Genomic DNA, 8,593 nt, shown 5'->3' with positions numbered 1-8,593 from the left:
CACCCCACTCCCTCCTGGCAAAGGACTCTGTCCCATCGTCATTGTCTGTGTGCTAAATACCTTACAGGAGCAGTTTAGAATTTCGCCTTAAAACAAGCCTAGCCATTATGATATTGAGAGTCAGCCTTAAAGTCTGAAAGCATTTCCCCTTTGAAATGTTGGTTTTGACCTCCGTGTGTGCTGGTTTTGCGTGTGTATGTATCACAGCTGAAACCAAAAGGAAGCTTGTGCTATTCTGGATTTTCTTCTTTGGAACGAGAATCGGAGGGAGAAGTGTCCCATGAAATAAAAACCGAATTCTTTAAAGGGAACATAAGGAGTCATTTAGCTCATCCAGTAACTCTCAACTCTGGCCATGCAGAAGAATCACTTGGGGAGTTTTAAAAATATTGTTGCCAAAGACCCATGACCTGAGTCCAATTTAATAATTCTGGAAATTTCTAGGGTTTTAACATCTCTCTAGGTGATTCTAATGGGTGGCAGGATGGAGACTCACTTATTTCAATGGCTCATTAGACATATGTGGCAACTGAGGGCCAGAAAGGAGGGGCTTCTGGGGTCCCCCAGAAAGGTGTGAGGGCACCCCCAGGCTGGGACACTGTGCTCCATTTGGCAGTCTTTGTTCACACTGTAACTTATTGGTGACCTTAACTGAAATTAATCTCAGAATGACTTGAATGCTAAATACTTAAATTTGTAATCATGGATCTCAGTTTCTTTCTCATAGCTTTATTTTGTAATAGTACTGTACTCTTTTTTTTCTGTAGTCATAATCAAAGGATTTTATTTTTATTTTGTAATTTCTTTTCTTGGTTCCTCCTTTCTCAAATCAGCTTTGCATGGATTCAAGCATGACTTTAGAAGATTGATGCTTATGTTATTACTCTTTTTTTTTTCTGTAGTCATAATCAAAGGATTTTATTTTTATGTTGTAATTTCTTTTCTTGGTTCCTCCTTTCTCTCTCAAATCAGCTTTGCATGGATTCAAGAATGACTTTAGAAGATTGATGCTTATGAAAGCTTATTACTCTTTCTGTGCGAATGCCCTTGTTTTTGGTGAGCATTTTCAAAATCATTTTGTACCAAGTGTACAATAGATGATTATGGAGATTATACAGGATTTTCTAGCATAAACCTATTTTAAATATCCTATTTTTATATTAACAGAAAAAGTAAAAAGGAACTAGCCATTTTAATATTTCGGCATCCAAATGATGTCCCTGAGATTATGCTTGAAGTGTTATAAAAAGGTATGGTGAGCTCATGTCTTCCACTTTGAGGTTTGGAAAAGATGGTCACTTTATAGTTACTTGCATGATGCTGATGGGAGCTGGTCATGGCCCTGAGACATAGGTGTGGCCACTGCTAGACTGGAGATGGTAACCCCTGCTCTTCTGGTCGTCTCCCCACCATGAGGAGCAGGTGACTCAAGTGGCCAGGGTGACAGCGCAGAGCAGAGGCCCCAAAGCTACTGGTCTGATTGGCTTGTTCCTGCTAGCACACCTTGAAAAGTAGCAGGAGAGGTCTACGAGGATGCTTTGGATATTAAGGAACCACTCTTTATGTTTCATCCCCTTTGGCCGTATAGCTGTCCCCATTCCCTGGCTCTTCCCATATAACTTCCTCTGCTATCTCAGCCCCACCTTCTGTGTGCTCAGGGTCCTGACTGTATCTGGAATTTGGCCTGGCCAGTCACCACCATTCCCTGTCTGGCTTTTACAGCAGCCTCTTCCCTGTCTTTTCTGCTTCACTGTTGTTGTCTTCTCACTTCTTATTCACCTGCAGCATCTGGTCATGCTCCTCTCATAATAAAAACAAACAGAAAATTCACTGAAGGCCTCACTCTCTCCTCCATATATCCTCATCCCTGCCCTATCCTAGTTTCAATGCCCGCCCTATCCTCATCCCTTGCCTTTCTCTGGCCCACTCTCCGCAATCCAGGCCACAGGGTGTCAAGCGTGGCTGCACTCGAATCACAGAGGTCTGTGTCCTGACCCCAGTGATACTGTTCATTAATTTGGGGTGCAACACGAGCATGAGGACTTTCCTAAGTTCCCCGGGTGATTCTAATAGGCAGCCAAGTTGAAGAACATCTTCTCAGTGTTTGTGAGCTACTTGAGTGTTCTCTCCTCTCTTGGCCTTTGCACAGGCGGCTGCCTTGGCCTAAATGCTCTGTCCCACCCACTTCTTTTGGTTACCTGGTCATAGCTTACTTGCAAGAGGAGGCCATGGGACAGTTCAGTGTCAGCTGAAGGGCAGGGTGGCCAACAGGAGATTCAAGGGAGATTCCACACTTAGAGGGTCAGCAAATCATCATTTTGTAAGAATATGAGAGGCAGGGCGTTCCATGGAGAAGGGCCCTCCCTCATGGAAAATGGGCTTTGTCTTTAAATTCTGGCTGCCTGTGGTTTCAGACCATGGTCTCTAATACAAAGGAAGATCGGAAATGAGATACTTTGGGGACTTTGGAGGCCATTCCATTCCTGAATTTAAGTGTCCTCTACGAATTCTTTGCATAGCTTGCTTGTGTACACGTAAAACAACTTTCTCCCACATTTGCTATCACAGACAGGTGGGGCCCTCAGGCCTCCAGGACTGCCTTGCCTAATCAGGGGTGAGAGGAGTGGAGGCAGGGTGGGGTTGTTAAAATACCTTCAGAAACTGGATTAATCACAACGATCACTCCCTAAAGATAGGAACACTATTGGCTTTGATCACCCATTCTATTCCACAACAAATAGAGAGAGATTCTGATGATTAAAACAGCTTGAAACTGATCATTTCCTTCAATCACCTAATTCTATTTCATATCTCCCTTCCCCCACAAGCATCTTTGACATTTTCTTCTGATTCGCAGAAGAACAAGAACTTATAGATTCTATCTTACAGGACCATAAAGGATGTTTAAACAAAAACCTAAATTCACGTAAGTGAAGGAGGATTTTAGGATAGTCCTAGTCCCATCTGTGTAGGACACACCGATAGCTTTGTGCAACCCCTGATGTTCACAGACGAAATGCAGTTCAAATCACGATGAATTTTAGATAACATGAATAAGAGCAAAGGTCACACAGCCTGGATTCATTCTAATCCCCGCTCCACTATTTACTAGTATATGACCCTGAGAATATTCCTCACATTTCTGTACCCCAGTTCCCTCATCTCAGAAATTGATATGTCAATAGTACCTACCCCAAAGGTTGGTGTGAGGTCTAACCCACTGGTTCCTTTTAAAGAGCTTACTTGGCACTTGGTGATAAATGTTAATTAAATAAATGTAACTTTTAAAAAGTGGCTAGGATTTTTTTTTTCCCCTGGCATAGTCTTCATTTTGGTATGAGTAGCATCACTCTCTTTAAATAGATTAGATGAATAGTTCCCATAAGTTAAAGATGATACAAGAAAGAAAGCCCCCTCTGACCAATTTAAGTCCCAGTGTTACAGCAGACTCTCTGTGCCTGACCAACATAGTCCTCAGAACATGCATTTTAGGCCTAAAAGTGACATCACAGGTCTCATTTCCTCATGAAAATATCAACTTCAAATTACACAGAGGCCCAGTGACTCTCGGTTGCAGAGCTGGTTTAGTGGCAGAGCTGTGACAATCTTTTTGGCCACCATGTGTCCCCAGGACACCAGGTGCCCAAATTGCATTGGGCATGACTTTTCGGATCACACCAAACCAGGTGCTAATTTATCCCTTGTCACCACTTACCATCTCACAGTGCCTAAATTAACTGGATGTCAGAAACATTTCTCCCTTCTGAAAGGCCAAATTCTGAACAAAAATACAGGAGAACTTTTTCATAAGGACACTTTTGCTGCATTACATCTTAACAGCTCCCCCTGAAGATCTTGGGTGTAACGTGAAAAGGTTGAGGATGACCCCTGACAGTGTAAGGATTGACCAATGTGTTAGAAATGAAAGTATTGCACAGTTATTTCCAAAGAATGGACCTGCAAGTTTTAAAAAACATATTTAACCAGCTATTCAAGGTTCTTACTTGAAAAGAGAGAAACACTGAGGTTTTTAACCTTGTAGCTTCAGGTATTGTGGATAGTGATGTCTCTTGTTTGCTGAGATGATCAAAGGGCTTGTAATGAAATCAGCACTAAGCAAGCAGCATGATTAGAGTTGGATAACATCTAAAACTACTAGTAGAATATTCCCACAAGAAGAAAAGAACTCACTAAAAGAAGGCATTGGGTAACTTTAAGACATTTAAGGTTAATGATACACACACACACACACACACACACACACACACACACACACACCAGTATATGCCCTCCCCCCACTCACCCACCCCATATTTTTCTTCTCTTTAATCAACTCACAACTCACAAATAAGAAGTGCTGGCAGAGGACAAACACATAACTGAACTGGGTCACGCATCTACCTGAGGTTTTTAACACATTCTCAGACCAGGGTAGGTTTTAATCCCACTTGTCTTTAATCACATCATCACACTGACAGTCTCCTGGTACGTGAAATCTTTGGGTCTAGCAACCAGGAGCCTCATGTGTATTCCAAACTTCACCTGTGAGGTGAATATAGCTCAGGTGACCTCACTGACCAAACCAGGCACCTCCTCAGTCAGAATTTCCCCAAATGCCTGTGAGGTTGCATCAGCCTCAGGCTCCACAAGCAGAAGGGAGTGCCTGGGTGGTGCAGTGATGACATTGTTCAGCGATAGGCTTTGATGAGAGGGCCCCTAGCAATCTGTCTGGGTTTACAGGATTGCTTTGCTCTGACACCACCTGTAGAGCCAGAACAATACTTCATAAAGCTTAGACCTGCCACCTTACACTGGACGGAATGTAAACAGATAACCTTTGGGAAGATCCTTCACCCGAGTCCCTCAGTACCTGCAAAGTCACTGTAAGATTAGAAAATGTAATTACATCTGATAAAGTGATCACCAAGACATTGTTTGAAGAGAGGGCTTTATCAGCTCCATTGTGTGAAGGTTAATGGAGGCCGGGATCTCTGGCCACTGGTCTCTCACCTCGAACAACATAAATTCTGATTATATTACAATGTTTAGAAAGCAGCTCAATAGCCCTTAGAGTTCCAACACTTCATGATTTACTTCAGGTGGCATAAGCTAGCCAGGGAGCCCCACAAATGTGAACCCACATGACGGTAAGATCTATGTACTGATGCGGCACCCAGTAGACTGGCTCTAGGTCCTCTACTGTCCTGTCTATGCTTCTCTTACCTGCATAGAGCACCAGCCTCATTATATTATCTTTCTCTGACTCCTCCACCAAGATGGAATGACCCTTAGAAAACAGGCACTCACTTATTTTGCATTCCCAGAGCCTAGCACAGATTTTGTTTTATAAGAGTCACTCCCCACATGATTACTGTCCTGCTCAGAGAAATCTTTGGTTTTCCCCTAGGTAAATATTGGAAAGGTGGGTGAGGGTGGAGTGGACCAGGAGCCTTCCTCACTCCCCCAATTTCAGCCCCTGAAAATGGGTTGAATATTTACAAGCTCTGGAGGAGGAGGAAAAGGTGGGTGAGGGTAGAAGCAGAAAAGAAAATCCCCGTAGTGAAAGGACATTGTTTACTCCAATTTTGAACCAGATGGGATCATCTTATCCAAATGCCTCATTTAACAGATGGGGAAACGGAGCTTGAATAAACCACATGGAAGGATTATAACTTAAGTTATTATTTTTCTATTACATCAGGACAAGTTTCCATGTGACATTCAGTCACCCAAGTATTCACTGAGGCTGCTGAGAGAAGGTAGTGCTCACCCAGAGAGCACTGTATTCTTCTACAATCAGAAAGAAAAAAGGCTAGTGCTTTAGTTTAGTAAATTAGGGGGTTGGGTATAGATCTACAAATTGGGACCCAAAGAATCTTAAAAACACATAACATAGCTAGACACATACAAAAGACATTTTAAGTTAAGAAGAACATAACATGATTCAGAAAATGTCTCCTAAGCCTTATTTATCCAAAATTAGGTTTGATCAAATAACAGGAGAATGTGTATTATGGTTTGATTTCCAACAAGTCCATAAAGTCCCCACCTCAGCTTACTTCCACATTTTCCACAGAGCTTAGACCTGGGGGGCTCTCTACTGGGCCTGAGGAAGTTACTAGTAGGTACTCCAACACCCCTACCCCAAGGAGGAAAGGAAGAAATACAACCTCTGGAAACAGGGAAAGCAGTTCTCAACTAGTCAGTGTAAAAAAGGGGGGGATTTGCTAAGAAGAGGTTCACCTGTTACTAATGTCTCCTGAGGGAAGTATGCCACAAGTGCAAGCTCAAGTATCATTACCATCCTGCATATCAGATATTTACATTACGATTCATAACAGTAGCAACATTACAGTTATGAAGTAGCAACGAAAATAATTTTATGGTTGGGTCACAACATGAGGAACTGTATTTAAAGGGCCAGAAGGTTGAGAACCACTGCTCTAAAGCTTTGCAAATCAACACAAAATACAAACAACTTACTTTTATACCACACTTGCACCGGCCGCATATTTGTTCCTCAACAGCGTCCTATAGACAGAGGAAGGGACACAATGGAGAGGCTGAGCAGTTCACCCAGTCGCCCAGGGGAGGGGAGGGTCAGAGCTGGGATGCTTTTCTTCCAGTTACACTTCACAGGCCCCCTGAGCAGATATAGGGATACATTTTAGACTCCGCAGCTCATCCCTTTTCAAAGGAATCAGCCTATGAGACCCAAGACCCAGCCTCTTCTTTCTGTGTACTCCCAGGCCCAGCCAGCATCCTTGCCTCGGAGCCTTGTACCAAGCTCAATCTGTACCAAGACCCTCTGACGCAGACAGGAAGGAAAAGGCAAAGAACACGACCACAGAACACCTCGGTAACAGCAGCGTTTTCCCTTAGAAACATTTGGGTTTTCATTTGTATACTGCTCTATAGAAACCGTCAACAAGTAATGTAAAACCTCCCCATTATTAGGAGTTATCACCTTCTTGATCTAGCAGGTATTGAATATGAAATAGATGACTTCCAGGCAATTCCCCATCGTCCCAATGCCTCTTTATCAGCCATTTCCAGTTGGCTGGTTGTTCAGTTCTTGTGCACTCGGTGGCAACACAAAGACACCACGTGCTGGAGAAAGCTGTGTGCAGGAAGAACGCTTTGTAGCCATATTCTTGTTTTAGCCCGGGGATTTAAAAATCCACTTAGTATTAATGCCCATTCCAGGATTATTTAAAGCAGACAGTTTCTTGTAGTTGAAGCTGATCTTTAAGTTCCCTTGAAAATGAAAATACCAAACCGTCCACCGACTTGTATAAAATCCTTAAGAACACCTTCCATCGGGGCGAAGCATCCTTGTAGTTCCAAAGGTGACTCTGCAGATTTGCAGGAGGTTCTGGGTTGGCAATTTCAGTGACCGTTTTCCCCATGTCATCTCTCTGGAAGCACATGCTACAGTGTTTACACTGAATAACAATCCGAGCAAGGTGGGGAGCTTTTAGGTGCCCTCACACCAGGCCCAGGAGCCTGTAAACCATCTACTTACACAGCCAGCCGGGTGGCAGCCAGGCAGCGAGAGCAGAACATCCTCAGGGGTACAGTCCTGGAGACTGAAAATGGGGGAAGAGATCTGGAAAACTGGGATTTAACGAACTGGCCTTTGCATTTGCCACAATGGGATATTGTTAGGCCTGGGCTCCATGAAACAATAGACTTCGATAGGACATAATGCCCATTCAGAAGGACAGCTTTACATCCTACCTCTTCAAGCACACTGAGCTCCCTTTCCGTTTGCTCTTGGGGCACACAATGTATGTGTAACAGATTACTTGTCCTATTCTCTTCCTGTTCTCCCTCCCCCATTCCCTGACTTCTGCTCCAGACTTCAGTAAGTCCAGGATGGTTTTTATCTCTTGAAATGCTGCGTGATTTGTCATGGGACTCCCCTGCTGAAATACCCATATGGCTCTTCCTGGCCACTTAAAAATGAGATGAGTGCATTGCCTGAATGGATTCAAAGGGCACGTCTGTTTGAATGTATTTGTACCCAAATTTCTCCAAGCCTGAAGTCAGTCCCCAGATCAAATTCCTGGCTGCATGAGATAAAGAATCTTCTATTTGTTAACAAAAGGCCATTCTCATTTTTATCGGGGACTGCATTGCAAATATAAAACATCAAAGTCTTCATAATTTTCCCAAAGAATATAATCTGGTAAAGAGAAAAATGAATTTTTTTCTCATGTAGAGGCTTGTTGTAGCATAAACCTGAAGATAATACTCATATTCAATATTATAAACCTTTTACAAGGTGGTCTATTCTGAAGCTATTTTATAGGATAATGCCCCATAAAGAAGTAGAATATGAATAGTTTTGATCTTAACAGAAACTATGGGAAACAAAGTCTGAACAAAGATTACAAAGTAATAGCAAAGATAGTTGTAGTAAGAAGGAGAATTATGGCTTTTTACAATTTATATTTTTTAACATTTGAAATCAATTTATCAAGAACAATGGTTCCAGTGATCATAGGGCAATTTCTGTGGGAATGACCATTTGATCTGGAGCAGAGTTGATTGCACAGAGTTGATTTGCCTTACTATTATAAATGACATA

The sequence above is a fragment of the Myotis davidii genome, unplaced genomic scaffold (assembly GCF_000327345.1).
Source record: "Myotis davidii unplaced genomic scaffold, ASM32734v1 scaffold1, whole genome shotgun sequence".
Classification (NCBI taxonomy): domain Eukaryota; kingdom Metazoa; phylum Chordata; class Mammalia; order Chiroptera; family Vespertilionidae; genus Myotis; species Myotis davidii.
This window is presented reverse-complemented; position numbering follows the sequence as displayed.